Source organism: Pseudophryne corroboree, chromosome 6 (genome assembly GCF_028390025.1).
Source record: "Pseudophryne corroboree isolate aPseCor3 chromosome 6, aPseCor3.hap2, whole genome shotgun sequence".
In the NCBI taxonomy this organism is placed as follows: domain Eukaryota; kingdom Metazoa; phylum Chordata; class Amphibia; order Anura; family Myobatrachidae; genus Pseudophryne; species Pseudophryne corroboree.
Window position 1 is genome coordinate 100,835,420 of NC_086449.1, and position 19,006 is coordinate 100,854,425.

A 19,006-nucleotide genomic window follows, 5' to 3' on the forward strand; every position below is an offset into this window, starting at 1 on the left:
TGTGGGTCATATGCAAGTGACCCGAATCAGTTGATTTCAGGTGTCAAAATTGTTGCCCGAGACTCGTTAACCCTTGCAAAACTACAACTACTTATTCAAAATAGTAATTCATAATACTGTGTATATGCCCACCTTGCCAGCGTATTTCATGCCCAAACCAGTGTCGGGCAATGCTAAATCCATGTGGGTCATATGCAAGTGACCCGACTCGGTTGATTTCAGGTGTCAAAATTGTTGCCCGAGACTCGTTAACCCTTGCAAAACTACAGCTACTTATTCATAATAGAAAATGATAGTGTTAAGGTGCCCACTTGGGCAGCATATTTCATGCCCAAACCAGTGTCGGGCAAGGCAAAATCCTTGTGGGTCATATGCAAGTGACCTGACTCTATTGATATCTGGTTTCAAAATTGTTGCCCGAGACTCGTTAACCCTTGCAAAACTACAGCTACTTATTCATAATAGAAAATGATAGTGTTTAGGTGCCCACTTGGGCAGCATATTTCATGCCCAAACCAGTGTCGGGCAAGGCAAAATCCTTGTGGGTCATATGCAAGTGACCTGACTCTATTGAGATCTGGTTTCAAAATTGTTGCCCGAGACTCTCTAACCCTTGCAAAACTACAGCTACTTATTCATAATAGAAAATGATAGTGTTTAGGTGCCCACTTGGGCAGCATATTTCATGCCCAAACCAGTGTCGGGCAAGGCAAAGTCCATGTGGGTCATATGCAAGTGACCCGACTCAGTTGATTTCAGGTGTCAAATTTTTTGCACAAGACTCGTTAACCCTTGCAAAACTACAGCTACTTATTCAAAATAGTAATTCATAATACTGTGTATATGCCCACCTTGCCAGCGTATTTCATGCCCAAACCAGTGTCGGGCAAGGCAAAATCCATGTGGGTCATATGCAAGTGACCCGACTCTATTGAGATCTGGTTTCAAAATTGTTGCCCGAGACTCGTTAACCCTTGCAAAACTACAGCTACTTATTCATAATAGAAAATGATAGTGTTAAGGTGCCTACTTTGCCTGCGTATTTCATGCCCAAACCAGTGTTGGGCAAGGCAAAATCCATGTGGGTCATATGCAAGTGACCCGACTCAGTTGATTTCAGGTGTCAAATTTTTTGCCCGAGACTCGTTAACGCTTGCAAAACTACAGCTACTTATTCATAATTAAAAAAAAGATAGTGTTAAGGTGCCCACTTGGGCAGCATATTTCATGCCCAAACCAGTGTCGGGCAAGGCAAAATCCATGTGGGTCATATGCAAGTGACCCGACTCTATTGAGATCTGGTTTCAAATGTTTTGCCCGAGACTCGTTAAACCTTGCAAAACTACAGCTACTTATTCATAATAGAAAATGATAGTGTTAAGGTGCCTACTTTGCCAGCGTATTTCATGCCCAAACCAGTGTTGGGCAAGGCAAAATCCATGTGGGTCATATGCAAGTGACCCGACTCAGTTGATTTAAGGTGTCAAATTTTTTGCCCGAGACTCGTTAACGCTTGCAAAACTACAGCTACTTATTCAAAATAGTAATTCATAATACTGTGTATATACCCAACTTGCCAGCGTATTTCATGCCCAAACCAGTGTCGGGCAAGGCAAAATCCTTGTGGGTCATATGCAAGTGACCCGACTCTATTGAGATCTGGTTTCAAAATTGTTGCCCGAGACTCGTTAACCCTTGCAAAACTACAGCTACTTATTCATAATAGAAAAAGATAGTGTTAAGGTGCCCACTTGGGCAGCATATTTCATGCCCAAACCAGTGTTGGGCAAGGCAAAATACATGTGGGTCATATGCAAGTGACCCGACTCAGTTGATTTCAGGTGTCAAATTTGTTGCCTGAGACTTGTTAACCCTTGCAAAACTACAGCTAATTATTCATAATAGAAAATGATAGTGTTAAGGTGCTTACTTTGCCAGCGTATTTCATGCCCAAACCAGTGTTGGGCAAGGCAAAATCCATGTGGGTCATATGCAAGTGACCCGAATCAGTTGATTTCAGGTGTCAAAATTGTTGCCCGAGACTCGTTAACCCTTGCAAAACTACAGCTACTTATTCAAAATAGTAATTCATAATACTGTGTATATGCCACCTTGCCAGCGTATTTCATGCCCAAACCAGTGTCGGGCAATGCTAAATCCATGTGGGTCATATGCAAGTGACCCGACTCGGTTGATTTCAGGTGTCAAAATTGTTGCCCGAGACTCGTTAACCCTTGCAAAACTACAGCTACTTATTCATAATAGAAAATGATAGTGTTAAGGTGCCCACTTGGGCAGCATATTTCATGCCCAAACCAGTGTCGGGCAAGGCAAAATCCTTGTGGGTCATATGCAAGTGACCTGACTCTATTGATATCTGGTTTCAAAATTGTTGCCCGAGACTCGTTAACCCTTGCAAAACTACAGCTACTTATTCATAATAGAAAATGATAGTGTTTAGGTGCCCACTTGGGCAGCATATTTCATGCCCAAACCAGTGTCGGGCAAGGCAAAATCCTTGTGGGTCATATGCAAGTGACCTGACTCTATTGAGATCTGGTTTCAAAATTGTTGGCCGAGACTCGTTAACCCTTGCAAAACTACAGCTACTTATTCATAATAGAAAATGATAGTGTTTAGGTGCCCACTTGGGCAGAATATTTCATGCCCAAACCAGTGTCGGGCAAGGCTAAATCCATGTGGGTCATATGCAAGTGACCCGACTCGGTTGATTTCAGGTGTCAAAATTGTTGCCCGAGACTCGCTAACCCTTGCAAAACTACAGCTACTTATTCATAATAGAAAATGATAGTGTTAAGGTGCCCACTTGGGCAGCATATTTCATGCCCAAACCAGTGTCGGGCAAGGCAAAGTCCATGTGGGTCATATGCAAGTGACCCGACTCAGTTGATTTCAGGTGTCAAATTTTTTTCCCAAGACTCGTTAACCCTTGCAAAACTACAGCTACTTATTCAAAATAGTAATTCATAATACTGTGTATATGCCCACCTTGCCAGCGTATTTCATGCCCAAACCAGTGTCGGGGCAAGGCAAAATCCTTGTGGGTCATATGCAAGTGACCCGACTCTATTGAGATCTGGTTTCAAAATTGTTGCCCGAGACTCGTTAACCCTTGCAAAACTACAGCTACTTATTCAAAATGGTGAATTATAGTGTATGTGCCCACTTTGCCAGCGTATTTCATGGGCAAACCAGCGTTGGGCAAGCCAAAATACATGTGGGTCATATGAAAGGGACCCTACTCTGTGAATTTCAGGTGTCATATGTGTTGCCCAAGACTCATTAAACCTTGCAAAACTGAATGATCTGAATAAGAAGCTGGAGCTCGAATAAGAAGTGAATAAGAAGCTGAAGCTTGAATAAGAAGCTGGCCGAATAAGAAGCTAACTTCAGCCTCGTCACCAGAGCGCTATATATATACAGGGATAACCTTATATAAGTGTTTTTCCCCTTATAGCTGCTGTATAGTTAATACTGCGCCTAATTAGTGCCCCCCTCTCTTTTTTTAACCCTTTCTGTAGTGTAGTGACTGCAGGGGAGAGACAGGGAGCTTCCCTCCAACGGAGCTGTGAGGGAAAATGGCGCCAGTGTGCTGAGGAGATAGGCTCCGCCCCTTTTTCGTGGACTTTTCTCCTGCTTTTTTATGGATTCTGGCAGGGGTTAAATGCATCCATATAGCCCAGGAGCTATATGTGATGCATTTTTTTTGCCATCCAAGGTGTTTTTATTGCGTCTCAGGGCGCCCCCCCCCAGCGCCCTGCACCCTCAGTGACCGAAGTGTGCTGAGAGCAATGGCGCACAGCTGCAGTGCTGTGCGCTACCTTGTTGAAGACAGGACGTCTTCTGCCGCCGATTTTCCGGACCTCTTCTGCCTTCCGGCTCTGTAAGGGGGCCGGCGGCGCGGCTCTGGGACCCATCCAAGCTGGGCCTGTGATCGTCCCTCTGGAGCTAATGTCCAGTAGCCTAAGAAGCCCAATCCACTCTGCACGCAGGTGAGTTCGCTTCTTCTCCCCTTAGTCCCTCGATGCAGTGAGCCTGTTGCCAGCAGGTCTCACTGAAAATAACAAACCTAAACTAAAACTTTCACTAAGAAGCTCAGGAGAGCCCCTAGTGTGCACCCTTCTCGTTCGGGCACAGAGATCTAACTGAGGCTTGGAGGGGGGTCATAGGGGGAGGAGCCAGTGCACACCAGATAGTCCTAAAGCTTTCTTTAGATGTGCCCAGTCTCCTGCGGAGCCGCTATTCCCCATGGTCCTTACGGAGTCCCCAGCATCCACTTAGGACGTTAGAGAAACATGGGCGACACCCACCTCACCCCCGTTTTGAGGAATGATGCCGGGTACCACCCATGCTCCACTTACCAAACGCTACAGCATGTCAATTATGCTGCGGCTGACAGGGAACTATGAGCGATAACGCAATTAAGACCCGTACTGCACATGGGCACAATGGGTTTTGTACCTGCGCAAACCCACAACCAATACTATTGTTTAATTGAAATATACTTGAGAATTTGCTCTGTATGCTTTCCTATTATTTGCTCATTTCCAGCACCATAGTTTGGTACTTGAAATTTCGTTCAACAAATCATGTTCTGTTTTGTTAAATGACAATAAACTGTAGTATTATTATTATTATTATTATTATCATCATACTTGTATACCTTGTAGTACATACGTAATAATACAAACCTGTAAAAACTACAAAAATTGTTTTTAAATTTAGTTAAATAGTAATACTGCGAAACATCGCTGAATCATAAAATACATTTACTTCATGAGTTCTTCTCAGATGTCAAACCAAAAGCTGGGTTATTATTATGGCGGTAAGAATAAATACAGAAATTCTTAATAAATAATAGATCACTCCCAGCCACGCGCGTCCCTTACGCATGTGCAGTGATGTCACGGAAGCGCCGCAGCTTGAGCTAAGGGCGAGTGCTGACGTCATGGATTCTGATCCCGAGTTGTAGTCAATAAGGAGGCGCTCCGCCCTTCCTCGGCAGCGATTGGTCTACGAGGAGGTTGTGGAGCTGCTGTGCGTGTTGTGATTGGCTGAGGCCGAGTCTGCCGGTGGCATGGCTGTTGATGCTCCTGGCCCGGTGGGGAAGGAGGTGGCAGTGAGAGCAGAGGTGAAGAAGTAGATCCGGAGAAGCAGAGGCAGCAGAAATCCGCGGAAGGCACGAAGGACAGTTGAAGCTGGTTATAGGTGCGTCAGGTGGACTGTTGTCTCCCCTGGAAATGGACTGCAGACCTAGTGAGGTATGTATACTGTGCTATACACAGCAGACTGCACATTGTATATGTATACGGGCATCTGACCATTCTACACCAACACAATAACACTGGCAACACCAGCAGGTCCTGGATTCCAGACCCAGGGTGTGTGGCTCTATCCTAAGCAATGTGTCTCAAGACACCGAGGATAGTTGGAGGCTCTCGGTGTCAGTGCCCTGCTCACAGCTGTTTCCCTGATTCTGGTCTCATATTGTATATTTCAGATATACGCTACAATGCATTTATATTATCCTGTACAGTGTGTAGGGGATGCTGAGTAGCAGCGTTGTCCAATGCCTGTGCTGTGCCTGTAATAGGATCATGTCCAGTGTACAGGTCACAGTGGTAGCTGCTGTGGGTTATTTGTGTGTGCGTTAAGATAGCCGTCTGTGTCACAAGGACGTAGGCAGGGGCGGATTGGGAACTAAAAGTGTCCCTGGAAAAATTTGAAGAAGTGGCTCTCATGGGCAGCACCAGAGGTATACCGGGTAACCATGGCAGCAGCACCACCTCTTGCAAAACAGGCCCCACATGCACGTCAGCCCACTGTGCATCTTCCTTGTGAACCCTATGGCCAATCCGCCCCTGGATGTAGGTATTCTAATAAAGCTGGGTACACGCCTAAAGATATATCTGTCCACTATGTCTAGTGGGAACTAAAAATCTGGTAATGTAGGGAGCAAATGACAATCAACCATTTTCTCCCAAACACTAGAAAAGAGACCATGGTTGTTCAGACCAACTGGTTAAATCAGTTTGTTGTAACTAATTTATCAGAATAATTGTTTATGTGCATTTTCCAGCGCTTGGGAGCAAATGGTTGGTTGTCAATTGCTCCCATACTTTACCAGGTTTTTTTTTCCCCACCAGACAGATTGGATATTTATTTATTGCCAGTTATTTATATAGCACACACATATTCCGCAGCACTTTATAGAGAATATTTGCCCATTCACATCAGTCCCTGCCCCAGTGTAGCTTACAATCTAGATTCCCTATCGCATGTACAAACAGACACATTATTATTATTATTATTATTATCCTTTATTTATATGGCGCCACAAGGGTTCCGCAGCGCCCAGTTACAGAGTACATAAATAATCAAGCAGGAAAACGTCAACTTACAGTTGACAATATAGGACAAGTACAGGGTAAATAAACATAGTTACATCAGCAGATGACACTGGAATAAGTATCAGGTGGCAGAAGACTGCCGGATTTGGTGCAGTTGAATATTATTAAAGTAAGAAAAGGATAAGCACATGAGGAAAGAGAGCCCTGCTCGTGAGAGCTTTTATCTAAAGGGGAGGGTAGACAGACAGGGGTGAGACAGAAGGGGTACATAGAGAGCGTGGAACAGAGGTTTAGGATGAGATTTGGCTGGGTTTGGTGTAGGAGTGGGTCTTGAGAGCCCGTTTGAAGTTTTGTAGAGTGGTGGAGAGACTGAGGGGGAGAGGTAGGGAATTCCAGAGAAGTGGTGCAGTACGTGAAAAATCTTGGAGGTAGGAGTGGGATGAAGTAATCCGTAGGCAGGAGAGTCGACGTGCATTAGCAGAGCGAAGAGGACGGGTGGGAGTGTAAAGGCAGATAAGGTCAGAGATGTAGATGGGAGAGGAGTGGGTGAGGGCTTTGTAAGCAAGTGTGAGAAGCTTGAAATGGAAGGGGAGCCAGTGAAGATCTAGTAAGAGAGGAGAGGTGGACGTAGTGCGTTTGGTGAGGAAAATGAGCCGGGCAGCAGCATTGAGTGGAGAGAGGTATTTGTCAGGAATGCCAGTTAGGAGGAGATTACAGTAGTCCAGTCTTGAGATGACCAGTGAGTGGCTAAGAGTCTTAGTAGCATCCTGGGTCAGAAAGGGTCTGATCCTGGAAATATTTTTTAGATGAAAACGGCAGGTTTTTGAGAGGTGCTGAATGTGTGGTTTGAAGGAGAGGGAGGAGTCAAGGATTACTCCAAAACAGCGCACTTGGGGGCTAGAGGAGATAGTAGTGCCATCAATAGATAATGAGATTGTAGGAGGTGAGGTTATGCGGGAGGGAGGGAAGATGATCAGCTCGGTCTTAGACATGTTAAGTTTAAGAAAGCGCTGGGACATCCAGGAAGAGGTAGCAGAGAGACAGTTGGAGATACGAGTGAGGAGAGCAGGGGAGAGGTCTGGAGAGGAAAGATAGATTTGAGTGTCATCAGCATAGAGATGATATTGGAAACCAAAAGAACTAATGAGCTTACCTAGTGAGGACATGTAGAGAGAGAAGAGTAGAGCACCAAGGACAGAACCTTGGGGTACCCCTACAGTTAGTGGAAGTGAGGGGGAGGTAGAGTCATAAGAGGAGACAGAGAATGAACGGTCAGAAAGGTAGGAGGACAGCCAAGAAAGGGCAGTGTCACGCAGACCAATGGAGTGAAGGATTTGCAGTAGGAGAGGATGGTCCACAGTATCAGAAGCAGCAGAGAGATCAAGTAGAATCAGTAGAGAGTAGTGTCCCTTAGATTTAGCAGCATGGAGGTCATTGCATACTTTTATAAGGGCAGTTTAAGTGGAGTGGAGAGGACGGAAGCCAGACTGGAATGTGTCAAGCAGTGAGTGTGAGGAAAGAAAGGAAGTAAGGCAGTTGTAGACAATACGCTCAAGGAGTTTGGAGGCAAAAGGGAGGAGAGAGATGGGTTGGTAGTTGGAGAGAGTGTTTGGATCAAGGGTAGGTTTTTTTAAGAATAGGAGAGATGAGTGCATGCTTGAAGGCAGAGGGGACAGTGCCTGATGAGAGATTGAGAAGGTGGGAAAGATGGGAACAAGCAGAAGGAGAGAGGTAGCGGAGGAGGCGGGAGGGGATAGGGTCAATTGGGGAGGTGGTGAGGGGACAGGAACGAATGAGGGCCATGTCTTCCTCTCCAGATGCATGGGAGAAAGATGTCAGAGTTGGTGCGAGGGATGGGGAGGGTTGGTAAGGGATGGGAGAAGGCTGGTTACTGATGGTCTGGTGTGATGTGATGTCCTGACGTATGGAGTCAATTTTGGATGTGAAGTAAGTGGCAAAGTCAAGAGCAGAGAGTGAGGAAGGGAGACGAGGTGGGCAGAGGAGTGAGTTGAGAGTGGTAAAGAGGCACCGGGGGTTGGAAGACTGGGAGGAGATTGAAGTATGACTGTTTAGCAAGAGAAAGGGCAGCACTGAAGGATGAGAGCATAAGTTTGAAAATAAGAATTTACTTACCGATAATTCTATTTCTCGGAGTCCGTAGTGGATGCTGGGGTTCCTGAAAGGACCATGGGGAATAGCGGCTCCGCAGGAGACAGGGCACAAAAGTAAAGCTTTTCCGATCAGGTGGTGTGCACTGGCTCCTCCCCCTATGACCCTCCTCCAGACTCCAGTTAGGTACTGTGCCCGGACGAGCGTACACAATAAGGGAGGAATTTTGAATCCCGGGTAAGACTCATACCAGCCACACCAATCACACCGTACAACTTGTGATCTAAACCCAGTTAACAGTATGATAACAAAAGGAGCCTCTGAAAGACGGCTTCCTACAACAATAACCCGATTTTTGTAACAATAACTATGTACAAGTATTGCAGAATAATCCGCACTTGGGATGGGCGCCCAGCATCCACTACGGACTCCGAGAAATAGAATTATCGGTAAGTAAATTCTTATTTTCTCTATCGTCCTAGTGGATGCTGGGGTTCCTGAAAGGACCATGGGGATTATACCAAAGCTCCCAAACGGGCGGGAGAGTGCGGATGACTCTGCAGCACCGAATGAGAGAACTCCAGGTCCTCTTTTTGCCAGGGTATCAAATTTGTAGAATTTTACAAACGTGTTCTCCCCCGACCACGTAGCTGCTCGGCAGAGTTGTAATGCCGAGACCCCTCGGGCAGCCGCCCAAGATGAGCCCACCTTCCATGTGGAATGGGCATTTACATATTTTTTGCTGTGGCAAGCCTGCCACAGAATGTGCAAGCTGAATTGTACTACAAATCCAACGAGCAATAGTCTGCTTAGAAGCAGGAGCACCCAGCTTGTTGGGTGCATACAGGATAAACAGCAAGTCAGATTTCCTGACTCCAGCCGACCTGGAACTATATTTTCAGGGCCCTGACAACATCCAGCAACTTGGAGTCCTCCAAGTCCCTAGTAGCCGCAGGTACCACAATAAGCTGGTTCAGGTGAAACGCTGACACCACCTTAGGGAGAAACTGGGGACGAGTCCACAGCTTTGCTCTGTCCGAATGGACAAACAGATATGGCTTTGTGAGATAAAGCCGCCAATTCTGACACTCGCCTGGCCGAGGCCAGGACCAACAGCATGGTCGCTTTCCATGTGAGATATATCAAATCCACAGATTTGAGTTGTTTAAACCAATGTGATTTTAGGAATCCCAAACTACGTTGAGATCGCCCAGTGCCACTGGAGACATCAAAAGGGGGTTGTATATGCAGTACTCCCTTAACAACTTCTGGACTTCAGGAACTGAAGCCAATTTCTTTCTGGAAGAAAATCGACCGGTCGAAATTTGAACCTTAATGGACCCCAATTTGAGACCCATATACACTCCTGTTTGCAGGAAATGTAGGAATTAACCTAGTTGAAATTCTTCCGTGGAGCCTTCCTGGCCTCACACCATGGAACACATTTTCACCTAAGCAGTGATAATGTTGTGCGGTCACCTCCTTCCTGGCTCTGACCAGGGTAGGGATGACCTCTTCCGGAATGCCTTTTTCCCTTAGGATCCGGCGTTCACCCGTCAACGCGGCTGCGGTAAGTCATGGAACAGACATGATTCTTGCTGAATCAAGATCCTTTCTAGTATCTCTTGAAGTTCCGGGTACCAAGTTCTTCTTGGCCAAACCGGAGCCACGAGTATAGTTCTTACTCCTCTCCTTCCTATCATTCTCCATACACTGGGTATGAAAGGCAGAGGAGGGAACACATACACCGACTGGTACACCCACGGTGTTACCAGAGCGTCCCAGCTATTGCCTGAGGGTCTCTAGACCTGGCGCTTCATGTGGGACGCCATCATAACCACCTTTGGTCTTTCCCAACGGTTTACAAACATGTGGAAACTTCCAGATGAAGTTCCCACTTTTCTGGGTGGAATTCATTCATGGTGAGGAAATCTTCCTAGTTGTCCACTCCCGGAATGAACACTGCTGACAGTGTTATCACATGATTTTTCGCCCAGCGAAGAATCCTTGCTGTCATTGCCCTCCTGCTTCTTGTGCCGCCCCGTCTGTTTACGTGGGCGACTGCCATGATGATGTCCTACTGGATCAGCACCGGTTGACTTTGAAGCAGAGGTCTTCCTAGGCTCAGAGCATCGTAAATTGCCCTTAGCTCCAGTATATTCATGTGGAGAGAAATCTCCAGACTTGACCACACTTCCTTGGAAATTTCTTCCCTGTGTGACTGTTCCCCAGCCTCTCAGACTGGCATCCGTGGTCACCAGAACACAGTCCTGAATGCTGAATGTGCTGCCCTCTAGAAGATGAGCACTCTGCAGCCCCCACAGAAGAGACACCCTTGTCCTTGAGACAGGGTTATCCGCTGATGCATCTGAAGATGCGATCCGGACCATTCGTCCCGCAAATCCCCCTGAAAAGTTTTTGCGTGAGATCTGCCGAATGGAATCGCTTCGTAAGAAGCCACCATTTTTCCCAGGACTCCTGTGCATTGATGCACTGATACTTGGCCTGGTTTTAGGAGGTTTCTGACTAGGTCGGATAACTCCCTGGCTTTCCCCTCCAGGAGAAATACCTCTTTCTGGACTATGCCCAGAATCATTCCTAGGAACAGCAGACGTATCATCGGAAAACAGCTGCGATTTTTGGAATATTTAGAATCCACTCGTGCTGTCGTAGAACTACTTTAGATAGTTCTTTTCCGACCTCCAACTGTTCTCTGGAAACTTGCCCCTTTCAGGATATCGTCCAAGTAAGGGATAATTAAGATGCCTTTCTTCTATTAAGAATCATCTTTTCGGCCATTACCTTGGTAAAGGCCCGGGGTGCCGTGGATAATTCAACGGCAGCGTCTGAAACTGATATTGACAGTTCTGTATCACGAACCAGAGGTACCCTTGTTGAGAAGGGCAAATTTGGACATGGAGGTAATCCTTGATGTCCAGGGACACCATATAGTCCCCTTTTTTCCGGTTCTCTATCACTGCTCTGAGTGACTCCATCTTGATTTGAACCTTTTTATGTAAGTGTTCAAAGATTTCAGATTTAGACTATGTCTCACCAAGCCGTCTGGCTTCAGTACCACAATATAGTGTGGAAGACTAATACCCTTTTCCTTGTTGTAGGAGGGGTACTTTGATTATCACCTGCTGGAAATACAGCTTGTGAATTTTTTTCCCAATACTGCCTCCCTGTCGGAGGGAGCCGTTGGTAAAGCAGGCTTCAGGAACCTGCGAGGAAAAAATGTCTCGACTCTCCAATCTGTACCCCTGGGATAATACTTGTACGATCTAGGGGTCAACTTGCGAGTGATCCCACTGCGCGCTGAGACTCTTGAGACTACCCCCCCACCTCACCTGGGTCCGCTTGCACGGCCCCAGCGTCACGCTGAGGACTTGGCAGACGCGGTGGAGGGCTTCTTTTCCTGGGAAGGGGCTGCCTGCTGCAGTCTACTTCCCTTTCCTCTATGTCTGGGCAGATATGACTGGCCTTTTGCCCGCTTGCCCACATGGGAAACGGAAGGATTGAGGCTGAAAAGACAGTGTCTTTTTCTGCTGAGATGTAACTTGGGGTAAAAAGGTTGGATTTCCCAGCTGTAGCCGTGGCCCCCAGGTCCGATGGACCGACCCCAAATAACTCCTTCCCTTTATACGGCAATACTTCCATGTGCCGTATGGGATCTGTATCACCTGACCACTGTCGTGTCCATGACATCTTCTGGGAGATATGGACAACGCACTTATCTTGATGCCAGAGTGCAAATATCCCTCTGTGCATCTCGCATACATATATATAGAATGCATCCTATTAAATGCTCTATATCAATAAAATATTTTTAGTCAGGGAATTCGACCAAGCCAACCCAGCACTGCATCTTCAGGCTGATGGCGATCGCTGGTCGCAGTATAACCACCGTATGTGTGCATATACTTTTTAGGATATTTTTCCAGCTGCCTATCAGCTGGCTCCTTGAGGGCGGCCGTATCTGGAGACGGTAACGCCACTTGATAAGCGTGTGAGCGCCTTATCCACCCTAAGGGGTGTTTCCCAACGCGCCCTAACTTCTGGCGGGAAAGGGTATAACGCCAATATTTGCTATCGGGGTAAACCCACGCATCATCACACACTTCATTTTATTTTATCTGATTCAGGAAAAACTACAGGTAGTTTTTTCACTCCCACATAATACCCTTTTTTGTGGTACTTGTAGTATCAGAAATATGTAACACCTCCTTCATTGCCCTTAACGTGTGGCCCTAATGAGGAATACGTTTGTTTATTCACCGTCGACACTGGATTCAGTGTCCGTGTCTGTGTCTGTGTCGACCGACTGAGGTAAATGGGCGTTTTTTTAAAAACCCCTGACGGTGTTTCTGAGACGCCTGGACCGGTACTAATTGTTTGTCGGCCGTCTCATGTCGTCAACCGACCTTGCAGCGTGTTGACATTTTCACGTAATTCCCTAAATAAGCCATCCATTCCGGTGTCGACTCCCTAGAGAGTGACATCACCATTACAGGCAATTTCTCCGCCTCCTCCAACATCGTCCTCATACATGTCGACACACACGTACCGACACACAGCACACGCACCTGGAATGCTCTGACAGAGGACAGGACCCCACTAGCCCTTTGGAGAGACAGAGGGAGAGTTTGCCAGCACACACCAAAAAACGCTATAATTACATAGGGACAACCTTATATAAGTGTTTCTCCCTAATAGCATCTTTATATATATATTTATATCGCCAATTAGTGCCCCCCTCTCTGTTTAAACCCTGTTTCTGTAGTGCAGTGCAGGGGAGAGCCTGGGAGCCTTCTTTCCAGCCTTTCTGTGAGAGAAAAAATGGCGCTGTGTGCTGAGGAGATAGGCCCCGCCCCTTTTCCGGCGGGCTCGTCTCCCGCTCTTTAGTGAAGTTTGGCAGGGGTTAAATATCTCCATATAGCCTCTGGGGGCTATATGTGAGGTATTTTTAGCCAGTATATAGGTTTACATTTGCCTCCCAGGGCGCCCCCCCCCAGCGCCCTGCACCCTCAGTGACAGCGTGTGAAGTGTGCTGAGAGGAAAATGGCGCACAGCTGCAGTGCTGTGCGCTACCTTTAGAAGACTGTCAGAGTCTTCAGCCGCCGATTCTGGACCTCTTCTAACTTCAGCATCTGCAAGGGGGCCGGCGGCGCTGCTCCGGTGACCATCCAGGCTGTACCTGTGATCGTCCCTCTGGAGCTGATGTCCAGTAGCCAAGAAGCCAATCCATCCTGCACGCAGGTGAGTTCACTTCTTCTCCCCTCAGTCCCTCGTTGCAGTGATCCTGTTGCCAGCAGGACTCACTGTAAAATAAAAAACCTAAGCTAAACTTTTCTAAGCAGCTCTTTAGGAGAGCCACCTAGAATTGCACCCTTCTCGGCCGGGCACAAAAATCTAACTGGAGTCTGGAGGAGGGTCATAGGGGGAGGAGCCAGTGCACACCACCTGATCGGAAAAGCTTTACTTTTGTGCCCTGTCTCCTGCGGAGCCGCTATTCCCCATGGTCCTTTCAGGAACCCCAGCATCCACTAGGACGATAGAGAAATGGAGAAAGTCTGCCTTTAGAGCGTGATTTCCTCCAGTGTCGCTCAGCAGTACGTGAGCATTTTTGCAGATATCTGGTGCATTTGATGCGCCAGGGTTGAGGTGTTAATTTGCGAGGGTGAATAGTGGTTTGTGGAGCAACAGAGTCAAGAGCAGAAGTAAGGGATGCATTGTATGTGGAAGAGGCTTGTTCAGGGCATGAGAGAGAGAGAATAGGAGAGAGAAGTGAGTCAAACAAGGAGGAAAGGAATGTGGTGTCAATAGCTTCAATGTTACGCTTAGTGATGGTAGCCTTAGGAGGTAGAGATGGGGAAGTCGAGAGTGGTGGTCAGAGAGGGGAAATGGGGAGTTGGAAAAATCAGAAATATCACAGCGGTGAGTGAAGACCAGATCCAGTGAGCTCCCATTCACATGGGAGGGTGAGGAGGTCCACTAGGAGAGACCAAGTGAAGAGGTGAGGTTAAGGAGTTTAGAGGCAGGGGATTGTGTGGGGATGTTGAAATCACCTAGGATAATGAACGGAATGTCAGAAGAGAGGAAGCCAGGAAGCAAAGTTGTCGATGAATTTGGAAGCGGTGCCAGGGGGGCGGTAAATGACAGCTACTCTAAGATGTACTGGTTGGAAGAGGCGTATAGTATGGACCTCAAATGTAGAGAATGTAAGGGATGGTTCTGGTGGTATGAGTTGGTAGGAGTAACTAGAAGGTAAAAGGACCCCAACACCACCCCCATGGCGACCCCCGGGTCGGGTGTGTGTGTGTGTGTGTGTGTGTGTGTGTGTGTGTGTGAATGTGAGGCCCCCAGCAGACAGAGCAGCAGGAGAAGTAGTGTCAGAGGGCGTAATCCAAGTTTCAGTAATGGCTAGTATGTGTAGGGAGTTGGAAATGAAAAGGTCATGAGTGGGGACCAGTTTGTTACAAACAGATCTGGCATTCCAGAGGGCACAGGATAGGGGGTATGAGTTTGTGGGAGAGATGTTAATGAGATTATCATGGTTACATTACACACTAGGGTTAATTTTTGTTGGGAGCCAATTAACCTACCAGTATATTTTTGGATTGTGGGAGGAAACCGGAGTACCCGGAGGAAACCCACGCAAGTACGGGGAGAATATACAAACTCTGCACAGTTAGGGCCATGGTAGGAATCAAACCCATGACCTCAGTACTGTGAGGCAGTAATGCTAACCATTAATAAATATATAGGTGTGTACCCAGCTTAAGAGAAATATCAAGAAATAAGGTGAATTATGCAGAATGAGAAGTATAGTTTCATTACACATGGTTATAAAGCCTGCCAATATTGCCTTAGTTTTCTAAATGTATAATATGATTTGTAAGTAATGCTACTATGTAATCTGTACATAGTGGAGACGAGTGCGAGTCAGCTCCAATTGCGCCTGCATTGGGTGGATGGATCTAAAAAAAGGTGTAATTATGTATCTATGGGGTCGATTCAATTCAGCAACAGTTCAATAGCGCCGGGAATTAGTACCCGGCGCTATTGAATACAGCGACTAGGTACCCTCAATTGTCGGGAATTCTTCTCTCAGCCCGGGGGTGAGAGAAGAAAACTGACAAAAGAGCTGTCGCGCGAGGCTGATTCTGTCGGGAATCAGCATCGCCGCGGGTAGTTAAGTCGGAGAATGCTCGTTCTCCCGACAAAACTACCTGTTAAGTCTGTGAGAACGGGCATTCTCCGACTTAACTTTAGCTGAATTGAATAGCATCGGGAGCTAATTCCCGGCGCTATTCAACTGTTGCTGAATTGAATCGACCCCTATGTTTCAGGACTGCTCCTATCTGCACACTTATACCCCTTTCAGACACAAGCGAGAACCCGGGAATTTGCCAGGCCACAACAAGTCGACCCGAACCCTGCTTATGTCTGAAAGGATCAGACCTAGGTTGACAGTCCGGGTGTGGTATGTTAGGTCGATGAGACTTAGGTCGACAGTGTCTAGGTCGACCAATATTGACCCACAGTAAGTAGGTCGACATGAGTTTTTTTCACCTTTTTCTCTGACGTCCTAAGTGGATGCTGGGACTCCGTAAGGACCATGGGGAATAGCGGCTCCGCAGGAGACTGGGCACAACTAAGAAAGCTTTAGGACTACCTGGTGTGCACTGGCTCCTCCCAATATGACCCTCCTCCAGACCTCAGAATCTTGTGCCCGGCTGAGCTGGATGCACACTAGGGGCTCTCCTGAGCTCCTAGAGAGAAAGTATATTTTAGGTTTTTTATTTTACAGTGAGATCTGCTGGCAACAGACTCACTGCAGCGAGGGACTAAGGGGAGAAGAAGCGAACCTACCTAACTGCTGGTAGCTTGGGCTTCTTAGGCTACTGGACACCATTAGCTCCAGAGGGATCGACCGCATGGAACCGGCCTTGATGTTCGGTCCCGGAGCCGCGCCGCCGGCCCCCTTACAGAGCCAGAAGCAAGAAGTGATCTGGAAAATCGGCGGCAGAAGACTCCTGTCTTCAACAAGGTAGCGCACAGCACTGCAGCTGTGCGCCATTGCTCCTCATGCACACCTCACACTGCGGTCACTGATGGGTGCAGGGCGCTGGGGGGGGGCGCCCTGAGCAGCAATATAAACACCTTGCATGGCAAAATCATCACAATATATAGCCCCAGAGGCTATATATGTGATAAATTACCCCTGCCAGAATTCCTGAAAAAAGCGGGAGAAGTCCGCGAAAAAGGAGCGGAGCTATCTCCCTCAGCACACTGGCGCCATTTCTCCCTCGCAGCTCCGCTGGAAGGAAGCTCCCTGGCTCTCCCCTGCAGTCTACACTACAGAAGGGTAAAAAAGAGAGGGGGGGCACTAAATTTAGGCGCAATATACATATATAGCAGCTATAAGGGGATATAATTTAGTTAATCCCTGTATTATATAGCGCTCTGGTGTGTGCTGGCATACTCTCTCTCTGTCTCCCCAAAGGGCTTTGTGGGGTCCTGTCTCCTGTCAGAGCATTCCCTGTGTGTGTGCGGTGTGTCGGTACGGCTGTGTCGACATGTTTGATGAGGAGGCTTATGTGGAGGCGGAGCAGATGCCTATAAATGTGTTGTCACCCCCTGCGGGGCAGACACCTGAGTGGATGGACTTGTGGAAGGAATTACGTGAAAGTGTCGACTCCTTACATAAAAAATTTGATGACATGCCAAATGCGGGACAGCCGGCTTCTCAGCTCGTGCCTGCCCAGACGTCTCAAAGGCCATCAGGGGCTCTAAAACGCCCGCTACCTCAGATGGCAGACACAGATGTTGACACGGATACTGATACCAGTGTCGACGACGAAGAGACTAATGTAATGTCCAATAGGGCCACTCGTTACATGATTGAGGCAATGAAAAATGTTTTACACATTTCTGATGTGACCCCAGGTACCACAAAAAAGGGTATTATGTTTGGAGAGAAAAAACTACCAGTAGTTTTTCCCCCTTCTGAAGAATTAAATGAAGTGTGTGAAGTAGCGTGGGCTTGCCCAGATACAAAATTGGTAATTTCTAAAAAGTTTCTAATGGCGTACCCTTTCCCGCCAGAGGATAGGTCACGTTGGGAAACACCCCCAGGGTGGATAAAGTGCTTACACGCTTATCAAAAAAGGTGGCACTACCGTCTCTGGATACGGCCGCCCTAAAGGAACCTGCTGATATAAAGCAGGAGGCTCTCCTGAAGGCTATATATACACACACTGGTATTATACTGAGACCAGCTATTGCTTCAGCATGGATGTGCAGTGCTGCAGCTGCGTGGTCAGATTCCCTGTCAGAAAACATTGACACCCTAGACAGGGACACTATATTGCTAAACATAGAGCATATTAAAGACGCTGTCTTATACATGAGAGATGCACAGAGGGATATTTGCCGGCTGGCATCTAAAATAAGTGCACTGTCCATTTCTGCCAGGAGAGGGTTATGGACTCGGCAGTGGACAGGTGATGCAGATTCTAAAAGGCACATGGAAGTTTTGCCTTATAAGGGTGAGGAGTTGTTCGGGGATGGTCTTTCAGACCTAGTGTCCACAGCAACGGCTGGGAAGTCAGCATTTTTACCACATGTCCCCTCACAACCAAAGAAAGCACCGTATTATCAGGTACAGTCCTTTCGTCCCCAAAAGAGCAGGCGGGGTAGAGGCGCGTCCTTTCTGCCCAGAGGCAGAGGTAGGGGAAAAAAGCTGCAGCATACAGCCAGTTCCCAGGAACAAAAGTCCTCCCCCGCTGCTTCTTCTAAGTCCGCCGCATGACGCTGGGGCTCAACAGGCGGAGCCAGGTACGGTGGGAGCCCGTCTCAAAAACTTCAGCAATCAGTGGGCTCGCTCACAAGTAGATCCCTGGATCCTTCAAGTGGTATCTCAGGGGTACAGGCTGGAATTCGAGACATTTCCCCCCCGCCGTTTCCTCAAATCTGCCTTGCCAACAACTCCCTCAGGCAGGGAGGCTGTGATAGAGGCAATTCACAAGCTGTATTCCCAGCAGGTGATAGTCAAGGTGCCCCTACTTCAACAAGGACGGGGTTACTATTCCACAATGTTTGTGGTACCGAAACCGGACGGTTCGGTGAGACCCATTTTAAATTTGAAATCCTTGAACACATATATAAAAAAATTCAAGTTCAAGATGGAATCGCTCAGGGCGGTTATTGCAAGCCTGGAAGAGGGGGATTACATGGTATCACTGGACATCAAGGATGCTTACCTGCATGTCCTCATTTACCATCCTCACCAGGAGTACCTCAGATTTGTGGTACAGGATTGTCATTACCAATTCCAGACGTTGCCGTTCGGCCTGTCCACGGCACCGAGGGTATTTACCAAGGTAATGGCTGAAATGATGATACTCCTTCGAAAAAAGGGAGTTTTAATTATCCCGTACTTGGACGATCTCCTGATAAAGGCGAGGTCCAGGGAGCAGTTGTTGGTCGGCGTAGCACTATCTCAGGAGGTGCTACACCAG

General features: G+C 47.4%; 1 protein-coding gene across 4 annotated transcripts in view; it reads left to right on the forward strand.

The window, feature by feature from the left end:
• The window catches only part of LETM2 (leucine zipper and EF-hand containing transmembrane protein 2), a 276,504-nt gene that overhangs the window by 133,239 nt on the left and 124,259 nt on the right, over positions 1-19,006 (forward strand). For 2 of the 4 annotated variants that reach the window (XM_063931542.1, XM_063931543.1), the window contains exon 1: positions 5,259-5,282. The exons of 1 other annotated variant lie outside the window; for it this stretch is intronic. The gene's annotated coding sequence lies outside the window, so the exon portion shown is untranslated. Of the gene's footprint in view, positions 1-4,981; positions 5,283-19,006 lie in introns of those variants that run through there. One more of the 4 variants, XM_063931540.1, reaches the window with a different exon arrangement.